We start from the raw sequence: 27,636 nt of genomic DNA, 5'->3' as shown, positions 1-27,636 counted from the left end.
AGCACCATGTAAATGCAGCTGTGGTCGATCATACGCACTGTGGCGCCAATCACATGTGGGTCTTCAAATATCTCCTTTTAGGAGGGTGAGGGGCACAACAAAGTAAAGTAAAATTCACTGATCGGGGTGAGGAGTGTTATAGTTTGTGGGCTGGTGGGGTTTGTGTGGCAGGGCTGCTTTTTTGTCCTAGTCCGACCCTGTGTCTGTTTCTACATAGAGCAGAGAAAATTGAAGAATTAACTGGGCAGAAAGACAAAATGAGCAATAGTAAGTACACAGTGCTATGTAATATGAAGACTGTAATATATTAAAAGGAAAAAAAAACTTTGATGGGAGGAGGGCTTCTTTAAAGTGTTGTAGAAAGTCAGACCACAATTCTCCAGAGAGGCTGGTATCAGCTTGGAGACATGTACCCACACATGAAACGTCTCAGGGGACTGCTCCTATTTTCTTATTTCTGAGAAAGATGGTGGAGTAACCAAGAACTGCAAATGTGTGTGACTAGAATATTGGTGGAATATTCTGGGGATATACAGAAGGAGTTGCCAAAATAATGACCCTTTTCTGAAATCACTTTCTGCTCAGCATCTAGATTCACCCCAAGGACTTCTATTCTGCCGACCCTTTATACTTGTTACATACAGTTATAGTGGTAATGCTGAATGTTCTTTGCCCCTTTGAGGTTCTTCAACCTATATTGTAAGCAAAATACAGGGCAGGAAAGATAAAATGGAGCTCAATATTACCACAACCAGGTAGCAAATTAGTTTTACATATACTGAATCATAATTTAGCTAGTATTGTAAAAGGGAACTAAAAGCTATCTGACTAGTTACTGTGAGAGCTACTACTTTTTTCACTGGCATTATTTGCACAAATATCTCCAATAATGATAATCAGATATCATTGTGTCCAATAAGAACATTATGCCAGGGCAGCAATTTTACTTAATATATCGTCAGCTGCATACAAATTAATCTGATTTTTTTTCTGTAAATTCATGGAATTTTGGGCTTTAGGGAATTTTTGCTAACATGTATTATATCATTGATGTGCCTGCATGAGGCTTTGTTTTATATGGGACCAATTGCACTTTGTTTTATCAAATATAGAAAAAAAATATTTTTTTGCTTTAGTTATGTTCTGCAGGAATAGAGATGAGTGAACCCGAACTTGAAAGTTCGGCGTTCTTACCCGACATTGTCCAGTGCTAAATGCTGAACATAGACTTTCCCGGAAGTCCGTTGCAGTGTTTGGAGTTCCAGGGGCAGTCCATTTGAGAGAGAGATAGAGAAAGAGAGAGATTTATTTTCTTACCCAGATGCAAAGTTTGGGTCCCCACGCTTCTCAATATGGTTCAGGTTCTGGTTCAAGTTCAGGAACAGTTCTGGTACTCAAACTAAACTTTGGAATAAAGTTCAGGTTGGGTACCAGAACCCAATCTTCCAGGAGTCCACTCATTCCTACATAGGAGCCATAGCTACAGAGATAAACAGCTCCCTAAAGTAACAGAAGTAACCTACAAAAGAGAAAACAAAAGAGGTAATTAACCAGATCCATAAGACTATATTCCCATGATGAGTATTTGGTGAGTTTTTTACATTTTTGAAAAATTTCAAGTAACCTATTTTACTTAATGGATGCAGAAATGGTGCAGATGTCAAAAACTCACCAAAAGCTCTTCGTGGAAATGTAGGTTTAATTGGTAATACACCAGTCCTGCTCCTGCTAGAGCTTTAACCCTGCGCTATAAATTTACAATGGCACTTGATAGTTTTCTGGTTAAGAGGCCGAGTTCTATAGCTATAGTTAGTCTCCTTTGATGATAGAAAGACTAATAAAGAAAAATACCATCTACATCATTTCTCAGTAGAAATTTCTAAAAATTTTCAGCTCACGTCAGCACTAGAGTTGAGCGACTTTAACTTTTTTAGGATCGAGTCGGGTTTCGCAAAACCCGACTTTGTCAAAAGTCGGGTCGGGTGAAATCGGCCGATTATTGCGAAAAGTCGGGGATCCGACTGAAACACGAAACCCAATGCAAGTCAATGGGGAAGCAAAGTCGGCAGTGAGTGGAGGACAGGAAAACACCTACAGTGCCCATTTTAATGCCAAAAACATCCATTCTTGTTACTTAAGCTTGTCAATCTTAATTTACCTTATAATAATAGTAAGGCATTGAAAATTGGGGGTCATTTGGATAAAGTAGTGGGGGGGTAGGGCTGGCTCAAGTTTTTCGTGGGCCCAGGAAACGCGGACTACGTCACGGCGGTGGAGCAGGGAGAGGTAAGTATTTCAACTTTGCAAGTGCTGTGATCCTGAGCAAGCAGGGGGGGCCCACTCATTCGCATTGGCACTGGAACAGGGCCCCTCAAAGTATGGCCTCCCACCGGCAGAGACACTTTTGCGTATTATGAGGGGCCCTGTGCCAGTGACATCGCTAACGAGTATGCCCCCCACCTGATGAAGGAACCTGCACTTTCATCTGCACATTCCTCTTTGTCCCCGTGTTTGACGGCGGGGCCGCCTCCCACCGGCAGAGACACTTTTGCGTATTATGAGGGGCCCTGTGCCAGTGACATCGCTGAGTATGCCCCCCCACCTGATGAAGGAACCTGCACTTTCACCTGCACCTTCCTCTTTGTCCCCGTGTAAGGTGGTATAGTATACAGGAAGGGGAACCAGACTTTCAGCAGGGTCAGATACTGGCTGTGTAGAGTGCAAGGGGAATGCAGTGGTTTGGGTCAATGTACCAGCAGACTCATCTAGCAGTGGCTGGGCAATGGGCAGGATGAGGAGGAAACACAGATATAGGCCCAAAGAATAAAGTAGGCTAAATGAAGTTCAAAATTGGTAACAGGACTAAACAGGCAGCATTGCTTTGTTCAGTGGAGGAATCTGTAATGAGCACAGACACCGTTAGTAGGCCCAACCAAACAAGTAGGCCAAATACAGTTTAAAATTTCCTATAGGCTGAAAGCCTTAAAATTGAAGCTCAGCTTTGTTCAGTGGAGGAGAAAAGCAAGGAGCGGCAGACACCGTTAGTAGGCCCAACCAAACAAGTAGGCTAAATGCAGTTTAAAATTTCCTATAGGCTGAAAGCCTGAAAATTGAAGCTCAGCTTTGTTCAGTGGAGGACAGCTGTATTGAGTGGCACAGACAGACACAGGTAATAGGCCTAAAATAAAACAGTAGGCTCTATGCAGTGCAAAATAGGTTACAGGGATACACAGGCGGCATTGGTTTGTTCAGCGGAGGACGATTGTAAGGACTCAGAGTGGCGCAGACAGATTTTGTAGGCCTAAAATAAAAAAGTAGGCTCTATGCAGTGTAAAATAGGTTACAGGGGTACACAGACGGCATTGGTTTGTTCAGCAGAGGACGATTGTAAGGAGTGGCACAGACAGACTTTGTAGGCCTAAAATAAAAAAGTAGGCTCTATGCAGTGCAAAATAGGTTACAGGGGTACACAGGCGGCATTGGTTTGTTCAGCGGAGGACGATTGTAAGGACTCAGAGTGGCGCAGACAGACTTTGTAGGCCCAAAATAAAAAAGTAGGCTCAATGCAGTTCAAAACTGGTAACAGGAGTAAACTGGCGGCATAGGTTTGTTCAGTGTAGGACAACTGTAAGGAGTGGATGACACAGTTACACAGTTAGAAGGCCAAAATCATAAAGTGAGGTAAATGTCTGCCAAACAAATTTTCATAAACGGGTGGCATAGCTATGTACAGGGGTGGGCTCCTCTGCTGAGTAGCAGACAGTGGTAGTTGGCGCAAAGTATTAACTGGTCTAAATGGAGGCCAGGGCCCCTGTATATTTTTACTATCATCTATCATTTCAACACATTTTTATTGGCAGTGCCATTGAAGGATTTAACAGCACAGACTACACAGTGGTGGAGCCGGGAGAGGTAAGTTTTGCAAGTGGTAGAGCGCTGTTCGAGCTTGAGGGGACACTCTCTCGTGGGCGGCGGTACCGGCCCAGGGCCCCTCATATTACGACAGTGTGTTTGACGTTGGTTGTGCCCCATCACCGTCAGAGACACTTCATTGTACTATGAGGGACCCTGTGCCAGTGCCGTCATCCAAGAGTGGGCACACCCACCTGTCCAGGCAAACAGCACTCGCACGGGTGCTTGCGCTAGGTGGTGACCACCGCCCTGTGGGGGGAGTCAGCCCATTTATGGAGGTAAAAAAATTGCCTATGGTAGACATTCAGTAGCTGCAAATGGAGGAATTGGAGCAGTCAGTAAGAGGAGGCCAAAAGAAAGACATTTTTCAGGCAAGCTACGTGTCAGCAGGGGAAGGTGGGGAAAAATAATTAGAAATCCATGATTGGTTCATTTTAATGAAGGTTAGATCATCAACATTTTGGGTAGCCAGACGAGTCCTTTTTTCGGTCAGTATTGAACCAGCAGCACTGAAGACTCTTTCTGATAGCACACTAGCAGCTGGGCAAACAAGTTCCTGTAATGCATATTCTGCCAATTCAGGCCAGATGTCTATTTTAGATGCCCAGTAATCAAAGGGGAATGACGTGTGAGGGAGAACATCGATAAGGGAGGACAAATAGTTCATAACCATACTGGACAAATGTTGTCTCCTGTCACTTTGAATTGATGCAGCAGTACCTGTCATGTCTGCGGTCATTGCGAAATCACTCCACAACCTGGTCATAAAACCCCTCTGTCCAACTCCAATATTTGCTCAAGGTTCTCACGTGGCATGATATTTTGCAATTTCCCTTTATAGCGTGGATCCAGGAGGCAGGCCAACCAGTAATCGTCATCGGTCATCATTTTCATAATGCGGGGGTCCCTTTTTAGGATGCGCAAGACATAATCAGACATGTGGGCCAATGTTCCAGGTGTCAATTCACTGCTTGTGCTGGGTTGAGGAGCACTTTCTGGCAAATCAACATCACTTGTCTCCCACAAAAACCCTGTACCTGGTCTTGCAACGCCACCAGTTTCTATTGCCCCCTGAGAAGCTTCCTCCTCCCATAAATATTCATCCCCATCATCCTCATCCTTCTCCTCCTCTTCGTCCGCCACCTCGTCCAGGAGAGTTCCCTGAGCAGACAATGACTGACTGTCAACAAGGCTTCCCTCATCCTCGGCTGCAGACGACTGCTCCTTATCGTGCGTCAAACTTTGCATCAGCAGACGAATTAGTGGGATGCTCATGCTTATGATGGCGTCGTCTGCACTTACCAGCCGTGTGCATTCCTCAAAACACTGAAGGACTTGAAAGAGATCTTGTAGCTTCGACCACTGCACACCTGACAACTCCATGTCTGCTATCCAACTGCCTGCCCGTGTATGTGTATCCTCCCACAAATACATAACAGCACGCCTCTATTCGCACAGCCTCTGAAGCATGTGCAGTGTGGAGTTCCACCTTGTTGCAACGTCGATTATTAGGCGGTGCTGGGGAAGCTTCAACGATCGCTGATGGTTCTGCCTATGGCTGGAGTGTATGGGCGACCGGCGGATGTGCGAGCAAAGTCTTCGCACCTACAGGAGCAGGGCTGGTAACCCCGGATAACTTTTCAGGAAGCACTGCACCACCAGGTTCAAGGTGTGAGCCAGACAAGGTATGTGTTTCAGTTCTGAAAGGGCTATGGCAGCCATAAAATTCCTTCCGTTATCACTGACTACCGTGCCTGCCTCAAGATGTACACTGCCCAGCCTTGAATGAGTTTCTTGCTGCAAGAACTCGGCCAGAACTTCCGCGGTGTGTCTGTTGTCGCTCAAACACTTCATTTCCAACACAGCCTGCTGACGCTTACCACTAGCTGTTCCATAATGGGACACCTCGGGTGCAACACTAGCAGCTGCAGATTGAGTGGTCGTGCGACCGTGCTCTGTGGACAAGCTTTCACTTCTGCTGGAGGAGGAGGAGGAGAGGTGGCGAACGCCTACAGCCAACTGTTTCCTAGACCGTGGGCTAGGCAGAACTGTCCCACTATGGCTATCCCCTGTGGACCCTGCATCCACCACATTAACCCAGTGTGCCGTGATGGACACGTAACGTCCCTGGCCATGCCTACTGGTCCATGCATCTGTTGTGAGGTGCACCTTTCTACTGACTGATTGAATGAGTGCATGGACAATGCGGTCTTTGACATGATGGTGGAGGGCTGGGATGGCTTTTCTCGCAAAGAAGTGTTGACTGGGTAGGTCATAGCGTGGTACTGCGTAGGCCATCAGGGCTTTGAATGCTTTGCTTTCAACCAACCGGTAGGGCATCATCTCTAACGAGATTAGTCTAGCAATGTGGGCATTCAAACCCTGTGTACGCGGATGAGAGGATGAGTACTTCCTTTTCCTAACTAGAGTCTCTTGTAGGGTGAGCTGGACTGGAGAGCTGCATATGGTGGAACTAGCGGGGGTGGTGGTGAACATGGCAGATTGAGAGAGGGTTGGTGATGGTATTCTGGATGTTGGCCTACATACAGTGTTTCCTACCAAGAACCTGGTGATTCCCTGACTGCTTTGGCCTTGCGACGATACCTCCGCATTTGCTGCAGGTGGTGTCCTAAATGGTGGGCTTACTATTATGATCTGGTGACATTGGAGCCGCATGGGACTTTCTCAGGAGAGGTGGAACCTGTACTGACCGCAAACCCTAAACTGCTTTTGCATTTGTCTTTATGGTCGCCTCACATAGGTGCTCTTATATTTGTTTCCATGGTTGCCTTATCATGATTCTTTCTCCTGCTGTCCCTTTGAATAATTTTTTTATTTTATTTTATTTATTTTTTTGGGGGGGGATAAGTATAACATTATTTCACTTCTTATTTCATTATTTCACTCCTGTCCCTTACTTCATCCTTTGGACTTACTCAGTGGTCCTCCTCAGCCACCCACACAGATGGACACACATTAGACCTGGTCTTCACCCGTTTATGCCCCCTATCTAACTTCACAACCTCCCCTCTTCCTCTATCCGACCACCATCTACTCACTTTCTCATCCCTGCCCTCCTCACCTGTCACCCATGTCCAGCACCATGCACACCCACGCAGGAATCTCGCACACCTAGACACCCACACACTCTCTGACTCTATCCTACCACTGTCCTCTATATCCTCACTACACGACACAGACACTGCCACTGCTTTCTACAATGCCACTCTTGCATCAGCTATTGACACGGTTGCCCCTGTCATGCATAGCAGAGCGCGACGAACCAATAGACAACCCTGGCACAATAACATCACTAAAAAGCTTCGGCAAGTGTCCAGAATTGCAGAACGGCGTTGGAAGAAAACGCATTCACAAGATGATTTCACTGCACTCAAACAAGCAACACTGGCATTCAAATCAGCTCTCTCCTCTGCTAAACAGGCCTATTTCACAACCCTCGTATCTTCCTTATCCCACAACCCCAAACAGTTGTTCAACACTTTTAACTCCCTCCTCCACCCACCACTGCCCCCTCCAACTTCCCTAATCGTTGCCGAGGACTTTGCCACGCACTTCAAAAATAAGATAGACCAAACAAGGCAAGTCTTTGTTGTCCAACCACCACTACCCCTTTGTATGAGAGATCAATGCCCAAACCCTATAACTTCACTCTCCAAAATCTCTGAAGGGGAGCTTGCTCATCTTCTCTCCAAATCACACCTCACCACTTGTGCACTTGACCCCATCCCATCCCACCTCCTCCCCAACCTCACCACCACACTAATCCCATCCCTAACCCATCTCTTCAACCTTTCACTAACTTCTGGTACCTTCCCCTCTGCCTTCAAACATGCCACAATCACACCTATCCTCAAAAAGCCATCCCTTGACCCAAGCGCCATGTCCAGCTATCGCCCCATATCTTTGCTCCCATTTGCATCCAAACTCCTTGAGCAGCACGTCCATGCTGAACTTTCCTCTCACTTTGCATCTAACTCTCTCTTCGACAACCTACAATCTGGCTTCCGTCCCCACCATTCCACTGAGACTGCCCTGACCAAAATTACTAACGACTTACTTACAGCCAAAGCTAACAGACAGTTCTCTATTCTCCTCCTCCTAGACCTGTCCTCTGCCTTTGACACAGTTGACCACTGCCTCCTACTACAGATCCTCTCTTCCTTTGGGGTCAAAGACCTCGCCCTATCTTGGATCTCCTCATACCTTGCCAACCGCACATTTAGCGTTTCCTACTCCCATACTACCTCTTCATCTCGCCCCCTCTCTGTTGGTGTCCCTCAAGGCTCTGTCCTAGGACCCTTACTCTTCTCAATCTATACACTCGGCCTGGGACAACTCATAAGGTCCTATGGCTTCCAGTACCATTTATATGCCGATGACACTCAGATCTACCTCTCTGGTCCAGATGTCACCTCCCTGCTCTCCAGAATCCCAAAGTGTCTATCAGCCATATCCTCCTTCTTCTCCTCTCGCTTCCTCAAGCTCAATGTGGACAAATCTGAACTAATTATCTTTCCTCACTCTCGCATATCTTGCCTACCTGATCTATCTATCAAAATAAATGAAATCACACTTTCCCCTGTCCCCAAAATCCGCTGCCTCGGAGTAACCCTTGACTCTGCCCTGTCCTTCAAACCGCACATCCAAGCTCTCGCCACCTCCTGTCGCCTCCAGCTCAAAAATATTTCCAGAATCTGTCCTTTCCTCAACCCACACTCTACCAAAATGCTCGTGCATGCCCTAATCATCTCCCGCCTCGACTACTGCAACATACTCCTCTGTGGCCTACCTTCTAACACTCTCGCACCCCTCCAGTCCATCCTTAACTCTGCTGCCCGACTAATTAATCTCTCTCCTCGCTACATTCCTGCTTCCCCTCTTTGCAAATCCCTTCACTGGCTCCCAATTTCTCAGCGTATCCAGTTTAAATTACTAACACTGACCTACAAAGCCATCCATAATCTTTCTCCTCCGTATATTTCCACACTAATCTCTCAATATCTTCCCTCACGTAATCTCCGGTCCTCCCAAGACCTCCTCCTCTCCTCCACGCTTATTCGCTCCTCACCCAATCGCATCCAAGACTTCTCCCGAATATCACCCATCCTCTGGAATTCAGTGCCCCAACACATCCGGTTATCCACTACTTTTGGATCCTTCAAAAGAAACCTGAAAACCCATCTCTTCAAAGAAGCTTACAGCCTGTAAAGACTACACGGCCACCTCAACACCAATGGAGCTACTGCAACCCTCGACCTACTGTCTCCTTCCCCATAATCCTGTAGATTGTAAGCCCGCAAGGGCAGGGTCCTCTTCCCGCTGTACCAGTCAGTCATTGTTAGTTTTGTTTACTGTAAGTGATATTTGTATTTTGATGTAACCCCTTCTCATGTACAGCACCATGGAATTAATGGTGCTATATAAATAAACAATAATAATAATAATAATTATGCCTATATGTGTGCAGATATCACACTCATTGTTTGCATATATCAATGTGTACTTAGATCCCTTCTGCTGTCCACAATTGAATGCTGCTTGTCTTCTTCTATTATGCAGCTAAATGCCCCAATGTCTCCCCCTAGTGTTGCCTTCCCGCATGTGCATCTGCACTATGATGACGGCATACACTTCTGGCTATAGCCACTTCCTGAATGCTCCATGCGGCGGCCTCCATTGTGAGTCACATCTGAACTGCACACCGGTCTGTATTTGATTCATTTCATTTCGCTTATATTAGCCTCAGAATCGGCGTACCCTCTCACTTCCCCTGATGAAGCTGCGCCTGCAGCGATACGCGTAGGGCTTCTGCCTCACCCCTTAGCCCATCTCCTGTCTTTCTCAGGCATCTGGGTTCATTGCTCAGCGTTGGTATTGTCCTTGCTGGACACTTTTTTCCTCTGTTTCAGCTTACTTACTATTACGTATTCATTAGGCTGCATTTGCATTACTTTGCACTCTAGATAATATGGGGTTGCCAGTGCACACCTGATTGAGGTTTTTTGCTTACAACCGAAGCCCAGACTAACATGCCAATACTGATATCTTTATCATCCTGGGCAAACAGCATGCTCATTTAACACTTTATATTTCCATACTTTATACACTGAACTGCAGTAATTTCATCACTTGACTATCCGCCAGTGTATTATTATAAGTCAATATATATCTCTGTTCAGTTCTTTACATTTTCATATGTTCATGCATGCTATATTGATCCATTATCTGTATAGATAGGTGACATTGTGTATTTTTCTTGCACTTTATTGTTGTGTCTGTCATTCCATGGCACATGTGCTTAGGGGTGGTGGTTCATGGTTCTGTATTCAGGCCTTTTTAAATGGTTTTATTGTATTTGTCTTTTTTGAGGTATAATAAACATTTTTGAGATTTTTTGTATATTCTATGGGTGTGCATACCGTTATTGGCCTAGTCTTTTTTTCTCTGGTATTTCTCGCAAACCCTAAACTGACACCGCAACTAGAAGTAGCCGTGGGGTGTACCTAACACATCCTAGACACCTCGACATAGCCGGGGGACTAAATACCCCTATAGATGGAAACGGGAATTCTATCTTGCCTCAGAGCAGAACCCCAAAGGATAGGCAGCCCCCCACAAATATTGACTGTGAGTATTAGAGGAAAAGACACACGCAGTCAGAAATCAGGATTTAGCAAAAGAGGCCACGCTAGCTAAATAGGATAGGATAGGACAGAATACTAAGCGGTCAGTATTAAAACCCTAAAAGTATCCACAGCAGATAATACAAAAATTCCACCATCTAACTAAAGACATGGAATGTATATCTGCTTCTCCTGAGAATCCATCTTGACTGAAATATCCAAACACAGTCTAAGCTGGACAAGAAAAAACCATGAATAGCACTGAATTGTAAAGCACACAGCATGTGTGCTGTAGAAACAAAACCCAGACACTTATCTTTGCTGATTTGGCAGCAGGGCAGGAGGAACCAGACAGAGATGCAAAACCTCCAAGAACAATGGACAACTGGCAAGGGCTAATGAATCCTGCGCACCTAAATATCCCAGTCAGAGCTGCAATCAGCAGGAACACCTGCCCAGGATTGCAACCCAGGGACAACTGCATTACTATCAACAACCACTGGAGGGAACCCAAGAGCAGAATTCACAACAGCTTACATTGAGGGAAGCAATGTAGCATTGCTGACTACCTTAATTCTGAGCGGGTGCACCAATGTTATGGGACGTTTAGTAGTTCCGGACATGCGCAGTTACATGCGGTCCGGCTGACACGCACGCCAGTGTCCAGCATCACCCAACGGCATGAGGTTGATGAAAAGGAGCGGTCGCATCCTATACCGGTCATTTCCCACAGTACATAGAACTAGTAAGTGTGTCCTTAACTATGTAGTGATATTATTGTAGTGAGTGGATGCCCAGGATGTTTGGTATATTGATGATGGGGCTGGGACGGCTTCACCAACATGGCGGCTTCTTAGTCTAGCTCTAGTGCCTGGCCACATAAGCCCGCCTCTCAGGGTATAACAATCTACACATGTATATAAGCAGTCTGGTTTTGATTCCATGCAGCATCTGCATATCTGGGCCTCCTGATGAGCCTTTCGGCGAAACGCGTTGAGGTGTTCAGCTCATCAACATGATAAGTATCGGCTCTTATCCTCTGTTATGAGATATGACGTTTTTTATCAGTTATATCTCCTGTCTATTGACCTGTGGTATTATGGTCCTGCCTACCCTGTCAATGAGATAACTTACCCCATACTATACTCCATATTGTGTTTTTCCATGTTGGATAGAGTATTAGTACATCCATAGGGTCACTTCAGGGTCAGCCATCGGTGAGTGGGGGCGCCATATCTGCTGTACAGTAGGGTGCCAACCTCCACAGCCAGGCAGGACATCTCTGGACAGGGTACAGAGGTAATGAGTGGTTGGTTTTTTTTTGCACGAGCACATTTTTGTTTTTTGCACCTGTGTTTTTAGTCCGTGTCTCTCACCCTGCCACATGCAGCCCTGCTAAGGGTAGAATAATAATAATTCTACATTCATATATATCTACCATCTATCCATGCTGTCTGTATAACAATTTTCCTGTCAGGTACCTATGACAGCGTGTATGGTACACTTTTTTGCATAGGGCGCATTTAGGAACAACAGGGCTAGCCGCCGACGAGTGGGGGCGCCATACTCGTATTTGTGTTTAGGGTGCCAACCTCCGCTGTCAGGTAGTGGGCATGCAGTACCCCATGTAGGGCTTGGCTAGAGAGCACGGTTGTGTGTTTTATGTGTATATCTGTTGTAGTTGTCTCATGGTCTTTTAGCTAAATTTCTTAATAAAGGTATATGTTTTTATCTACGTTATAAACAAAGGGTATAGGTTATTTGCTTTACAGACGTTTGGTAGTTAGTCCAGGCTCGCAAGTGCATGCTGGTTAAATGTCTACGCATGCATGTTGTATTTAAATTTAGGGGATTTTTCCCTCTGCTAAAGGTCTTTGAGCATTCCTTACAGATAACTTTGCACTGATCATTCGGATCTTGGTTAAAAAATTGCCACACTGCACTCTTCCTACTATCGATTACCTTTTCAGGCATTGCACGCTGTGCTTCTTTCACTGGATGGCCACGCTGTCCTAAAACTGTTTTTGTTTTAGACACACTTTTGGGCCTGATACGGGCCTGCCAGATGAAAGCTGTTGCGATGTTGATGCCTGCTGCGGATCATCCTCCTCCGTTTCAGAGCTACTGCCAGTGGCACTCTGTTCCCCCAATGGCTGCCAATCTGGGTCAACAACTGGGTTATCTATCACCTCCTCTTCAATGTCCTGTGCACCATCTTCTGTGTCACCGTGTAAGGTGCTATAGCGTTCGGGACGAGGCACCTAGTCTCATCAGGGTCAGATTCTGGTTCAGTACACCGCGAGGACAATGTAGTGATCTGAGTCAATGGAACAGCATAATAATCTAGCTGTGGCTGTGCATCTGTGCACTCCATGTCCGATTCATCTTGTAATGGGCTGTTAACTATTTCCCTTTCTAACCCTGGCACGGTATGTGTAAAGAGCTCAATGGAGTAAACTGTAGTGTCGCCTGCTGCATCCTTCAGTTTTGCTTTGGGTGAAAAACACAAGGAAGCGACTTGTTCCTGACCGGGAGCATCCACTGACGACTCGCTGCTTTTATATTTCGAACTTTCGTAAGAGGAGGCGAAAGAGCTAGAGGCTGAGTCAGCAATGAAAGCCAAAACTTGTTCCTGCTGCTCCGGCTTTAAAAGCGGTTTTCCAACTCCCAGATAAGGGAGCCTTCGAGGCCTTGCGTAGCCAGACGATGACACTGGCTCAACAACTCGAGCCTTAGGTGCTATTTTGCTTTTCCCACTACCACCAGATGCTCCACCACCACCACCGTCATTACCAGCTGGCAATGACCGCCCACGGCCTCTTCCACCAGACTTCCTCATTTTTTGGAAAATGTAACCAAACTAACAACCGTTCTATGGTACTGTAAAACAAGGTAGAAGGTGTATATAAACTTGTTGAGAATTTAAATCTCCCTTTATTATGTGGGAGACTGCTGCAAAAAACCAGGCCCGCTGCATAACACTACACAATGTAAGTGGCAGAACGTGGCAGGCAGATATATGACAAACAGAACTGACGCTGATCCACTGAGGGGCAATTTAAATCTCCCTTCATTATGTGGGAGACGGCTGCAAAAAACCAGGCCCGCTGTATTATACTACACAATGTAAGTGGCAGAACGTGGCAGGCAGATATACGACAAACAGAACTGACGCTGATCCACTTAGGGGCAATTTAAATCTCCCTTCATTATGTGGGAGACTGTTGCAAAAAACCAGGCCCGCTGTATAACACTACACAATGTAAGTGGCAGAACGTGGCAGGCAGATATACGACAAACAGAACTGACGCTGATCCACTTAGGGGCAATTTAAATCATCCTTTATTATGTGGGAGACTGCTGCAAAAAACCAGGCCCGCTGTATTACACTACACAATGTAAGTGGCAGAACGTGGCTGCAAGATATATAAAAAAAAAAGGGACCGTACTACAATGACAATCTCCCTACAATGATCTCAGGACAAGTATGGCAGCAATAAAAAGGACTGCTGCACACAAAAGTGTGGACAAATAAACAATAGAACTGTGCAGAAAGGAGCAACAGGATTTTTGCTTTTAAAAAAGCAGTTGGTTTGCACAGCAGCGTACAAACAGCAATGCAGCTATCAGGGAGCCTTATAAGCTACAGAGCTGATGCACAAAAATCTAGCCTCCACTGTCCCTGCAAAGAAAAGGTGGTGTTGGACAGTGGAAATCGCTACAGCACAAGCGGTTTGGGGGTTAATCTTTCCTCCCTAACAATATCCCTGCTTCTGACGAAGCTGCAGCAACCTCTCCCTATGCTCAGAACGGCAGAAGTAAGATGGCGGTCGGCGTGCACGCCCCTTTATAGCCCCTGTGACGCCGCAGAAAGCAAGCCAATCACTGTCATGCCCTTCTCTAAGATGGTGGGGACCGAGACCTATGTCATCACGCTGCCCACACTCTGCGTCCTCCTTCATTGGCTGAGAAATGGCACTGAACACGTCATGCGAAACGCAACTTTGGCGAGAAGATCGCCGACAGCGTGGCCGATCCCACACTGGGATCGGGTCGGGTTTCACGAAACCCGACTTTGCCGAAAGTCGGCGATTTTTGAAATTGACCGATCCGTTTTGCTCAACCCTAGTCAGCACAGCATGACAGAGCAGAGCATTGTAATTTACAGCTCATAATATTACATCTGCAATTAACTTTCAGCTTGCCTCCATTATCATATCCTTTGGACTTTTAACTTTCAACAAGTCAAGAAGCAGAAAACGCCCAAGGCAGTGCTGCAGGCTTTCTCACTACATGATACAAGACTACAAAACCCAACGTCAGTTACCCAATATGACCTCTTCACATGGGCTGAAAATGATTATATCAAAGGGAAGGCATTATGTAATGTCGCTAGAGTATCAAGATTTTTACAAGACACATGTAACATGCCAAGCAGGTCTCCACTTTCCACTGACTGATCAAATGGTCTCAAGAAAATATTTAAAATAATGGTCTAATCTGTGGTCTATTCGGCTGACATATGCCTGAATACTGTAGATAACACATCTCATACAGGTTACAAGCACCAACTTAAACAAAAAGTAAAACAATTATACACATGGATAAAAATTGTTGATTGCATTTTTGCATGATTTTTTCTGCAGCCAGTAAAAGAGTGGGTTTTAGCGGTTTTTTTTTTAAAGCTGATTGCATATGTGTTTACAGTATATACTTCACAAAGATAGTTTTATTCACCCAAAACAAAGAAAAAGACCAGCTTATTGTGTTTTTTGCAGAGATTTTGCCCTCTTATTGCTTTCTATCAATGGAAAAAAGACTGCAAAAAACATGAAAAAATTGACAAGCTGCAGATGTAAAAAAATGCTGCAATTCTCAAATTCAGTCTGGAAAAAATAACCAAGCATGCACATGAGACTTCTGAAATCTCATAGCTTTTGCTGGTACTACAAAACACAGTTTCTTTAACTCTAAAATAGTAAAAGCATGTGTCTATAAAAAAAGGAAAGTAAAAAATAGCACCTTGCATTGTTTTGAAAAATAAGGTCATATTTTTTATCTGTCATTGAACCTTTAACATTGCTCAGTAAAAGAAAATTTCTAACCAGAAAGTAAAAGTTTCCAAACATTATAGAGTATGAATTTTAAGGGGACATGCAAAAGTTAACTTAAACATTTTAGTTTCAGTAATGTTTGCAACCAGTTTCTTTTTTTTACAACATTTACATAATAAATGTGTGCATAAATGTGACCATCTATGATCGCATGGCAGAGCAGGAGAACCTGCCAACGTCATAGTGGGCCAAAGTGATGGCTCCGTTCCTGAGGGGTGACTCGCTAAAGGCCTACTTTGACCTCAGTCGGGAGCACGCCCAGGACTACGCCAAGCTAAAAGGTGAGATCCTTTTTAGTATTGGCAATTTGGGTAATGGTGTCCATACTCCTGTGGATTTGTGTTTCCCATTTGGATAACCCCCCTGAATGGCCATGTGGAACATACCCATGTTGTGACCACTCTCCTAAAGTGGGTATGTTCAAGTGGCCATATTGGGAAGGTGCAGCTGTATTTGAGTAGTGCGCATGTGTGCAATTTTTGTCTAAGAGCAATATCGTCAAACTGTATTGTGAAGTAGTGACTGGTGTCATATGCGAGGGTCGCTATGTGTCCCCCAAGATGCGCTCAGAGGTGTATTAGATCAGCTGGAATGCCTTGTGGTCACAGCAGAATGCCTGGAAGTCACAAGGCAGAATAAAAGTAAGCTGGAACCTGGTCAAGTTATTTGACCAAGGAATTGTTCAAGAAAACCCGGTATGGGCTTTTAATTTTTAAAAGGACTGCACGAAGGTAGTGGGGCCAGTCCGTTTCTTCCAGCCCAGATCTTACAAGTGGCTTATGGCCACAGAGTCTGGCAGAGAGCAAAAAAAAACCCTGCAGGGGTGTTTGGGTGTGTCAGTGTTGGCCTTGGAAGCAGACCGAGCAGGGTGCAGAGCTTTTTCTGTTTGAGGCAACACAGGGCCAAGCAGAGCCTAAAGCCTGGCACCCCAGCATACACAGTGGTGTAGTCATCCACGGCAACTGGTTGCGAACTGGTCTTCGTTTTTTCCTGGCTGCGTACCGGAGGACTTGTTTACTTTCTGTTTGTAAGTACGCTGTACAATAAACAAGGCTTTATTTTCAACTTTTTCTGGGTCACTGCCTTTGCACTGCTGAGCAAGGACACCACTGCACTAGATATGGTTGGAGAATGCAGAGCAGTGTGAATTGAGTAATACCTCAACGCCAGCTGCATGTCTGTCATTTGGTCTGCCATGTTGCAACCCAAGCCTGGGGATGAAATGGAGGAGATCCTGAGGCAGCTGGTCCTCACACAGCAACAAACTAATAACCTGTTGCTGCAGCAAATTCCAGCACTGCATGAGGCACCTCCAGCACCGACCCCAGAATGTTGCAATGCCAGAGACAAGGTCTTCTCTGCTTTGAGGAAACTGAGTCAGGAAGATGACGTGGAAGCTTTCCTTACCATCTATAATCGCATGGCAGAGCAGGAGAACCTGCCATCGTCATAGTGGGCCAAAGTGATGGCTCCGTTCCAGAGGGGTGACTCGCTAAAGGCCTACTTTGACCTCAGTCGGGAGCACGCCCAGGACTATGCCAAGCTAAAAGGTGAGATCCTTTTTAGTATTGGCAATTTGGGTAATGGTGTCCATACTCCTGTGGATTTGTGTTTCCCATTGGATAACCCCCCTGAATGGCCATGTGGAACGTATGCTGTGACCACTCTCCTAAATTGGGTATGTTCAAGTGGCCATATTGGGAAGGTTCAGCTGTATTTGAGTAGTGCGCATGTGTTTCATGATGTTGGGACATGGTTTGATGTGGCTGGGGTGATGTGTACAATGGTAGAGGTGGTTCGGGGAGTTCTGTAGGCTACTCATCCTTGGTTCCAGGCATGTGTTGGTGAAAAATTGCCTTCTTTTAAGGGAGTTGAAAACTACATTTGAATTGTTTGGTTCTGTGCATAAATGAATCACAATTTGGAGTGCACCTCTTGCGCGCATCCTCACCACATGGGGAATTGTGCACAAATAGCGTGCAAGCATATGCCTCCTCACCATCATTAACAGTGCATGCGAGATAATCCAATCCAGTGTCTACTTGGCGCCTGCTACCAGTGGTGGGAAACTTCCACCTGTGTCGGCCCCAGTGGGGGATGGCCGCAGCCTGTAGTGAGGTATCCAGGGTTAGCGTAGGACTACTGCTACTAATGTTCGAGTAAGTTCTCTTATTTGTCAAAATTTTTTAAGAAAAATTAAATTAATTGATGTACCTTAAGTATGAAAATTTCTGGAAAGCATGCACTTATGAACATAGATCCAGAATGGGAGCTAGAAAATTCAAAGGGTCATAATGTATATTTTTTTGTTTTTTTATTTGCTGCTGCACCACACCTGGCCCGCTGCTGGCACTCATGGCAGTACTGATCACAGAAGCTGCACCACCGTCTTGTGACATGACACTGCAAAGTGGCACAATAAATTAATACACAGTGCCTTGCGAAAGTATTCGGCTCCCTGGAACTTTTCAACCTTTTCTCACATATCATGCTTCAAACATAAAGATACCAAATGTAAATTTTTGGTGAAGAATCAACAAATGGAACCCAAACAAAATTTATCGGTTATTTTTACATTTTTGTGGAAAATCAAAAACTGAAAAGTGGGGCGTGCAATATTATTCGGCCCCTTTACTTTCAGTGCAGCAAACTCACTCTAAAAGTTCATTGTGGATCTCTGAATGATCCAATGTTGTCTTAAATGCCTAATGATGATAAATATAATTCACCTGTGTGTAATCAAGTCTCCGTATAAATGCACCTGCTTTGTGATATTCTTGGTTCTGTTTGAAGCAGAGAGAGCATCATGAAGACCAAGGAACACAACAGGCAGGTCCATGAAACTGTTGTGGAGAAGTTTAAAGCTGGATTTGGATACAAAGTGATTTCCAAAACTTTAAACATCCGAAGGAGCACTGTGCAAGCGATCATATTGAAATGGAAGGAGTATCATACCACTGCAAATCTACCAAGACCCGTCTGTCCCTCTAAACTTTCATCTCAAACAAGAGAAGAATGATCAGAGATGCAGCCAAGAGGCCCATGATCAAACTGGACGAACTGCAGAGATCTACAGCTGAGGTGGGACAGTCTGTCCATACAACAACAATCAGTCGTACACTGCACAAATCTGGCCTTTATGGAAGAGTGGCAAGAAGAAAGTCATTTCTCAAAGATATCCATAAAAAGTGCCTTTTAAAGTTTGCAACAAGCCACTTGGGAGACACACCAAACATGTGGAAGAAGGTGCTCTGGTCAGATAAAACCAAAATCGAACTTTTTGGCAACAATGTCAAATGATATGTTTGGCGTAAAAAGGCAACACAGCTCATCACTCTGAACACACCATCCCCACTGTCAAACATGGTGGTGGCAGCATCATGGTTTGGGCCTGATTTTCTTCAGCACGAACAGGAAAGATGGTTAAAATTGATGGGAAGATGGATGGAGCCAAATACAGGACCATTCTTGATGAAAACCTGTAGAAATCTGCAAACGACCTGAGACTGGGACAGAGATTTGTCTTCCAACAAGACAATGATCCCAAACATAAAGCAAAATATACAATGGAATGGTTCACAAAAAAATGTATCCAGGTGTTAGAATGGCCAAGTCAAAGTCCAGATCTCAATCCAATCGAGAATCTGTGGAAGGAGCTGAAAACTGCTGTTCACAAACGATCTCCATCAAACCTCACTGAGCTCGAGCTGTTTGCCAAGGAAGAAAGGACAAGAATTTCAGTCTCTCGATGTACAAAACTGATAGAGACATACCCCAAGGGATTTGCAGCTGTAATCGCAGCAAAAGGTGGCGCAACAAAGTATTAAGTTAAAGGGGTTGAATAATATTGCATGCCCCACTTTTCAGTTTTTGATTTTCCACAAAAATTTAAAATAACCAATAAATTTCATTCAACTTCACAATTGTGTTCCACTTGTTGTTGATTCTTCACCAAAAATTTACATTTGGTATCTTTACGTTTGAAGCATGATATGTGGGAAAAGGTTGAAAAGTTCCAGGGAGCCAAATACTTTCGCAAGGCACTGTAAGTCTGATCACCTTGTTTGCGTTTTGAAAGGTAGATTACATTGTAAAGTTGTATTCAACTTTTCAAGTGTAAATGGAAAAACTGGCCAGATATTCCAAAGAACATCATGCAGCATAATGTTATCTTATTTTTATTTTGGCCTTCTTACTTAATTACTATTGTGAAGTTTTAACTCTACTTACTAATTTTGTGCTGGACCTCACATGTACTTTCCTCATAATTGGGGCACATCTGGCAGCATATGCATCTCCATGCTGTATCCTTGCTATTGCGGTCCGCATAATTGGCTTTGCGTTGGTCCCATATTTCAGGCCTCTCCTGCACCAGAACAATCAGGATTTACACATTAATTCGTCTGGCCATGTTGCTGGTATCCGTGGAGGTGTTTTCCAGTTTTGTTTTGGTTTTTTTAAAGGGTTGCCAGGAAAATATGTATGCTAAGCTTCCTTTTCTTGGCTGATGCAATTTCCTGTCAGCAGGAAAATGTGTGCGTATTTGTCGCAAGCTACACTGGAGGTCCGTGTGGCGTCCGAGTTTTTCTCATACCCATAGGCTTGCATTGGCAAATCTCGGACGATATAGACGTACATTCGCAGCGTGCTGCGATTTTACACGCACTTCGAATACGCCTGAGAAAGAAAACGGTGATGTGAGCTGCCCCATAGATTAACACTGGTCCGATTGCTACACAATGTTTTCTCGCATAGCACTTGTAAGTGGTTACAAAGACTAAAAAGACCCCCAACCACCCTTCTCTTGGTTAAATGTTCTAACTGTGTATGTTTTACTACCAAATGCTGCTATGTATATTGTATTATCTACCTAATTGTGGTGATGTGTATATTGTGAATAGGGATAGTGCAGTACATTAATTAGGACACTAGATGGAGATACCTTAGTACAGTAGCTTCAATGGGAAAACTAATAGTTAACATAGGAAGGGACAGCTGTGGATAAGCCAGGAGCATTTCTTGATCAGAGTCAGTAGAGCCAGGGAGCCCAGACAGTGCTGTAGGGCTTAGTGCCCGGGGCAGCACAGTGACCCTGCAACGCTCACAAGATAAAAGCCGAGCCATCCAGAGCTTGAGTATTGGAAATTGCAGCAGCATAAGAATGCAGGTGGCTCCATCATATGGCCGCTTACTACGTGAGCAGATGCCCTTATGTCTGGTGCGAAAAAGACAAGGGAACTCATAAAAAGTAGTGAAGCTGGACAGTGAGGATGCTGCGGTCCCAGACAAGACACGACCTGGGTACATGTTGAAGGACATGAGGGAGAGCCATGGGAAACAAAAGGATATAAGCTGTGTAGAACCCTATGTTGATGTTTTAATGGATCTGGACGTGCTGAGGAAAGCAACCCCGTAAAGTTGTTTGTTTAAAGTTGAACTTGGACTCTGTTTCTTTATGCATAACAACGACAGCAGCAGAACTTCAGCAGCCCTGATGGGACCCTGATGGTGCAGAAGGTGAAGCAGAAGGTATGCTGAAAAGGGAACATTCAATGATTGAGCAATGTATGTCAGCCACAACATCGGCCCTGGCTCCCCTCACACACTCACCCATATTCTATGATAGTGTGATGCCGGCCTAACGGAGCCACTCTTTTGTTGCCCTGACTGTGTGTTTCAGGTCATTGTCATTCTGGAAGATCCAGCCACGACCAATCTTCAGTGATCTTACTGAGGGAAGGAGGTTGTTGGCAAAAAATCATACATAACCCCATCCCATCCTACCTTCAATATGGTTCAGTTGCCTTGTCCCCTTTCTAGAAAAGCACCTCCGAAGTATGATATTTCCCTCACCATGCTTCATGGTTGGGACAGTGTTCACGGCAAATGGAGTCAATACCAAAAAGTTCTATTTTGGTCTCATCTGACCACATGACCTTCTCCCATGCCTTCTCTGGATAATCCAGATGGTCACTGTGCAAACGTCTAATGTGCCTGGACATCTGCTGGTGTGAGCAGGGAGACCTTGCGTGCCCTGCAAGATTTTAATATATGACGGCGTATTGTGTTTCAAAAATTAATGTTTGAGACTGTGGTCCCAGTATTCTTCAGGTCATTGACTCCAAAGACATACTGATAGGGAATTTAGATTGTGAGCCCCAATGGGGACAGCGATGATAATGTATGTAAAGCGCTACGGAATAAGATAGCACTATATAAGCAATGCATCATCATCATAATAATAATAATAATAACTAATAATTGACCAAGTACTCCCCCGTAGTTCTGGGCTGATTCCTCACCTTTCTCGGTATCATCCTTACCCCACGAAGCGAGACCTTTCATGGAGCCCCAGACCGAGGAAGATTGACAGTCATCTTGGGTTTCTTCCATTTTCTAATAATTGTGCCAACAGTTGTTGCTTTCTCACCAAGCTGCTTGCCTGTTGTTCTGTAGCCCATCCCATGTAGCCCATCCCATCCTTGTGCAGGTCTAGAATGTTGTCGCAGGTGTCCTTAGACAGCTCTTTGGTATTGGCCATGGTGGAGAGGTTGAATTGTAGTTGAGTGTGTGGACAGTTGTTTTTTTTACAGGTAGCAAGTTCAAACAGGTGTAATTAATACAGGTAATGAGTGCAGGTGTAATTAATACAGGTAATGAGTGCAGAGTAAGAAGGCTTCTTAAAGAAAAACTAACAGGTCTGTGAGAGACAGAATTCTTGCTGGTCTGTAGTTGATCAAATACTTATTTCCTGCAAAAAAAAAAGCAATTTAATTATTTAAAAATTATACAATGTGATTTTATGTTTTTTTATTTTTAAATTCTGTCTCTCATAGTTCAAGTGTACCTATGATAAAAATGACAGATCTCTCCATTCTATGTAGGCAGGAAAACGTGCAAAATCGGCAGTCTATCAAATATTTATTTTCCCCACTGTAAGTATGTATCCCTATGGTGACAAACTACAAACCAAAGCTCCTTCACACATAAATGTTTCCAGCACATGTGGTGACTAGGGTTGAGCGACTTTCATTTTTTTAAGATCGAGTCGGGTTTTGTGAAACCCGACTTTGTCCAGAGTCGAGTCGAGTGCAGTCGGCCGATTATCGCTAAAAGTCGGGGATCGACCGAAACACGAAACCCAATGCAAGTCAATGGGGAAGCATAGTCGGCAGTGAGTGGAGGCCAGGAAAACACCTACAATGCCCATTTTAATGCCAAAAACATCCATTCTTGTTTCTGAAGCTTGTCAATCTTAACTAACTTTATAATAATAGTTGTTCAATGGAACTTGGGGGTCATTTGGCAAATTTGTGGGGGGTAGGGCTGGTTCAAGGTTTTAGTGGGCCCAGGAATCGTGGACTACGTCATGGCGGTGGAGCAGGGAGAGGAAAGTATTTCAACGTTGCAAGTGCTGTGATCCTGAGCAAGCAGGGGGGCACACTTGTTCGCATTGGCACTGGCACAGGGCCCCTCAAAGTACAGCGGTGTGTTTGCACGGCGGGGGCGCCTCCCACCAGCAGCGACACTTTTGCGTACTCTGAGGGGCCCTGTGCCAGTGACATCGCCAACGAGTATGCCCCCCCACCTGATGAAGGAGTCTGCACTTTCATCTGCACCTTCCTCTTTGTCCCTGTGTAAGGTGGTATAACATGCGGGAAGGGGAACCTTACTTTCAGCAGGGTCAGATTCTGGCTGTGTAGAGTGCAAGGGGAATGTAGTGGTCTAGGTCAATGTACCAGCAGACTCATCTAGCAGTGGCTGGGCAATGGGCAGGATGAGGAGGAAACAGATATAGGGCCAAAGAATAAAGTAGGCTAAATGCAGTTCAAAATTGGTAACAGGACTAAACAGGCGGCATTGCTTTGTTCAGTGGAGTAGCAAACCCAGGAGCAGCAGACACTGTTTTAAGGGCCCAACCACACTAGTAGGCCAAATGCAGTATAATATCTGCTACTGTAGGCCAAAAGCCAGAAGGTTGAAGCTCAGCTTTATTCAGTTGAGGACAAACACCAGGGAGGGGCAGACACCGTTAGTAGGCCGTAACCAAAGTTGAAGGCCAAATGCAGTTTAATATCTGATACTATAGGCCGAAAGCCAGAAGGTTGAAGCTCAGCTTTATTCAGTTGAGGGCAAACACCAGGGAGGGGCAGACACCGTTAGTAGGCCCTAACCACTAATTTTTAAAAACACAGCACTTAATGAGAGCCAGAAGGTTGAAGCTCAGCTTTATTCAGTTGAGGAAAAACACCAGGCAGGGGAAGACACCGTTAGTAGGCCGTAACCAAAGTTGAAGGCCAAATGCAGTTTAATTTCTGATACTATAGGCCGAAAGCCAGAAGGTTGAAGCTCAGCTTTATTCAGTTGAGGACAAACACCAGGGAGGGGCAGACACCGTTAGTAGGCCCTAACCACCAATTTTTAAAAACACAGCACTTAATGAGAGCCAGAAGGTTGAAGCTCAGCTTTATTCAGTTGAGGAAAAACACCAGGCAGGGGAAGACACCGTTAGTAGGCCGTAACCAAAGTTGAAGGCCAAATGCAGTTTAATATCTGATACTATAGGCCGAAAGCCAGAAGGTTGAAGCTCAGCTTTATTCAGTTGAGGACAAACACCAGGGAGGGGCAGACACCGTTAGTAGGCCGTAACCAAAGTTGAAGGCCAAATGCAGTTTAATATCTGATACTATAGGCCGAAAGCCAGAAGGTTGAAGCTCAGCTTTATTCAGTTGAGGGCAAACACCAGGGAGGGGCAGACACCGTTAGTAGGCCCTAACCACCAGTTTTTAAAAACACAGCACTTAATGAGAGCCAGAAGGTTGAAGCTCAGCTTTATTCAGTTGAGGAAAAACACCAGGCAGGGGAAGACACCGTTAGTAGGCCGTAACCAAAGTTGAAGGCCAAATGCAGTTTAATTTCTGATACTATAGGCCGAAAGCCAGAAGGTTGAAGCTCAGCTTTATTCAGTTGAGGAAAAACACCAGGGAGGGGCAGACACCGTTAGTAGGTCGTAACCAAAGTTGAAGGCCAAATGCAGTTTAATATCTGATACTATAGGCCCAAAGCCAGAAGGTTGAAGCTCAGCTTTATTCAGTTGAGGGCAAACACCAGGGAGGGGCAGACACCGTTAGTAGGCCCTAACCACCAATTTTTGAAAACACAGCACTTAATGAGAGCCAGAAGGATGAAGCTCAGCTTTATTCAGTTGAGGACAAACACCAGGGAGGGGCAGACACCGTTAGTAGGCCCTAACCACCAATTTTTTAAAACACAGCACCTAATGAGAGCCAGAAGGATGAAGCTCAGCTTTATTCAGTTGAGGACAAACACCAGGCAGGGGCAGACACCGTTAGTAGGCCCTAACCACCAATTTTTAAAAACACAGCACTTAATGAGAGCCAGAAGGATGAAGCTCAGCTTTATTCAGTTGAGGACAAACACCAGGCAGGGGCAGACACCGTTAGTAGGCCCTAACCACCAATTTTTAAAAACACAGCACTTAATGAGAGCCAGAAGGATGAAGCTCAGCTTTATTCAGTTGAGGACAAACACCAGGCAGGGGCAGACACCGTTAGTAGGCCGTAACCAAAGTTGAAGGCCAAATGCAGTTTAATTTCTGATACTATAGGCCGAAAGCCAGAAGGTGGAAGCTCCGATTTAGACAGTGGAGGACAATTTGAATTAGGGACTGCAGACAGACTTAGTAGGCTGTCCCCTGTGGACCATGCATCCAACACATTAACCCATTGCGCCGTAATGGACACGTAATCTTCCGTGGCCATGCCTACAGGTCCATGCGTCTGTTGTCAGGTGCACCTTTGTACTCACAGATTGCCAGAGTGCATGGACAATGCGGTCTTTTACATGCTGGTGGAGGGTTGGGATGGCTTTTCTCGCAAAAGAAGTGTCGACTGGTTAGCTTGTAGCGTGGTACAGCGTAGTCCATCATGGCCTTATTAATAGTAAATAAAATATATAACTAGGCTCTATGAACTTTTAAATAGGTTCCAGGGGTACACGGGCAGCATTGGTGTGGTCAGTGGAGGAGTATTGCAAGTAGGGGCCGCAGACAGGCTCACAAAGGCCTAACATAACAAACAGTAGGCAGTCATGGCAGTTTTACATCGGTTACATGGATACACAGGCAGGCACTCCAGGCAGCATTGTGGTCAGTGGAGGAGTATTGCAAGTAGGGGCCGCAGACAGGCTCACAAAGGCCTAACATAACAAACAGTAGGCAGTCATGGCAGTTTTACATCGGTTACATGGATACACAGGCAGGCACTCCAGGCAGCATTGTGGTCAGTGGAGGAGTATTGCAAGTAGAGGCCGCAGACAGGCTCACAAAGGCATAAAATAACAAACAGTAGGCAGTCATGGCAGTTTTACATCGGTTACATGGATACACAGGCAGGCAGCATTGTGGTCAGTGGAGGAGTATTGCAAGTAGGGGCCGCAGACAGGCTCACAAAGGCCTAACATAACAAACAGTAGGCAGTCATGGCAGTTTTACATCGGTTACATGGATACACAGGCAGGCACTCCAGGCAGCATTGTGGTCAGTGGAGGAGTATTGCAAGTAGGGGCCGCAGACAGGCTCACAAAGGCCTAAAATAACAAACAGTAGGCAGTCATGGCAGTTTGAAATCGGTTACATGGATACACAGGCAGGCAGCATTGTGGTCAGTGGAGGAGTAATGCAAATAGGGACGGCAGACAGGCTCACAAAGGCCTAAAATAACAAACAGTAGGCAGTCATGGCAGTTTTACATCGGTTACATGGATACACAGGCAGGCACTCCAGGCAGCATTGTGGTCAGTGGAGGAGTATTGCAAGTAGGGGCCGCAGACAGGCTCACAAAGGCCTAAAATAACAAACAGTAGGCAGTCATGGCAGTTTTACATCGGTTACATGGATACACAGGCAGGCAGCATTGTGGTCAGTGGAGGAGTATTGCAAGTAGGGGCCGCAGACAGGCTCACAAAGGCCTAACATAACAAACAGTAGGGAGTCATGGCAGTTTTACATCGGTTACATGGATACACAGGCAGGCAGCATTGTGGTCAGTGGAGGAGTAATGCAAGTAGGGACGGCAGACAGGCTCACAAAGGCCTAAAATAACAAACAGTAGGCAGTCATGGCAGTTTTACATCGGTTACATGGATACACAGGCAGGCAGCATTGTGGTCAGTGGAGGAGTATTGCAAGGAGTGTCTGACACAGTTAGTACTCCAAAAAAATAAATAGATGTTAATGTCTCGCAAAACAACTATAAGTAAAAAAAGGGTGGCATGCTTAGGTACAAGGGTGGGCTCATCTGCAGAGTTTATGACAAAGTAATTTGGCAGTAAATTAGTATTTACTGGTGTCAATATAGGACACTGACCCAGACTACTTTAACTAGCATCATAGATGCAAACAAATTGGTATTGTTTGTCAGTGCCAGGCATTGAATGATGTCAGTGCATAGACTAAACATTGGTGGAGCTGTGCGAGATAATTTTGCACGTGGTAGAGCACAGTTTGAGCTGGGGGGGGAACTCTCTTGTGGCCGGCGGTACCGCCCCAGGGCCCCTCATGTTACAACGGTGTGTCTGACGTTGGGTGCGCACCACCACCGCCAGAGACACTACATTGTACTATGAGGGACCCAGTGGCAATGCCGTCGACCAAAAGCGGGCACACCCGCCTCTTCAGACAATCAGCACTGTAATGGGTGCTTGCGCCAAGTGGCGAGACAACGGCCCCGTGGGGGGATTTTTCCCATTGGGGGAGGTGTAAACATGTCGTATGCTGGACAAACAGCTGCTGCAAATTAACAGATTGGAACACTCAGTAAGACCAGTCCACAAGCAAGACCTTTTTATAGGAAAGCTAGGTGTCAGCCGGGAAAGGTGGGGCAAAATAATTTGAAATCCAGGAGTGGTTCATTTTAATGAAGGTGAGATCATCCACATTTTGGGTA

Source organism: Ranitomeya variabilis, chromosome 1 (genome assembly GCF_051348905.1).
Source record: "Ranitomeya variabilis isolate aRanVar5 chromosome 1, aRanVar5.hap1, whole genome shotgun sequence".
Lineage (NCBI taxonomy): Eukaryota > Metazoa > Chordata > Amphibia > Anura > Dendrobatidae > Ranitomeya > Ranitomeya variabilis.
The sequence above is the reverse complement of the archived record's forward strand: the minus strand, read 5'-3'. Positions refer to the sequence as shown.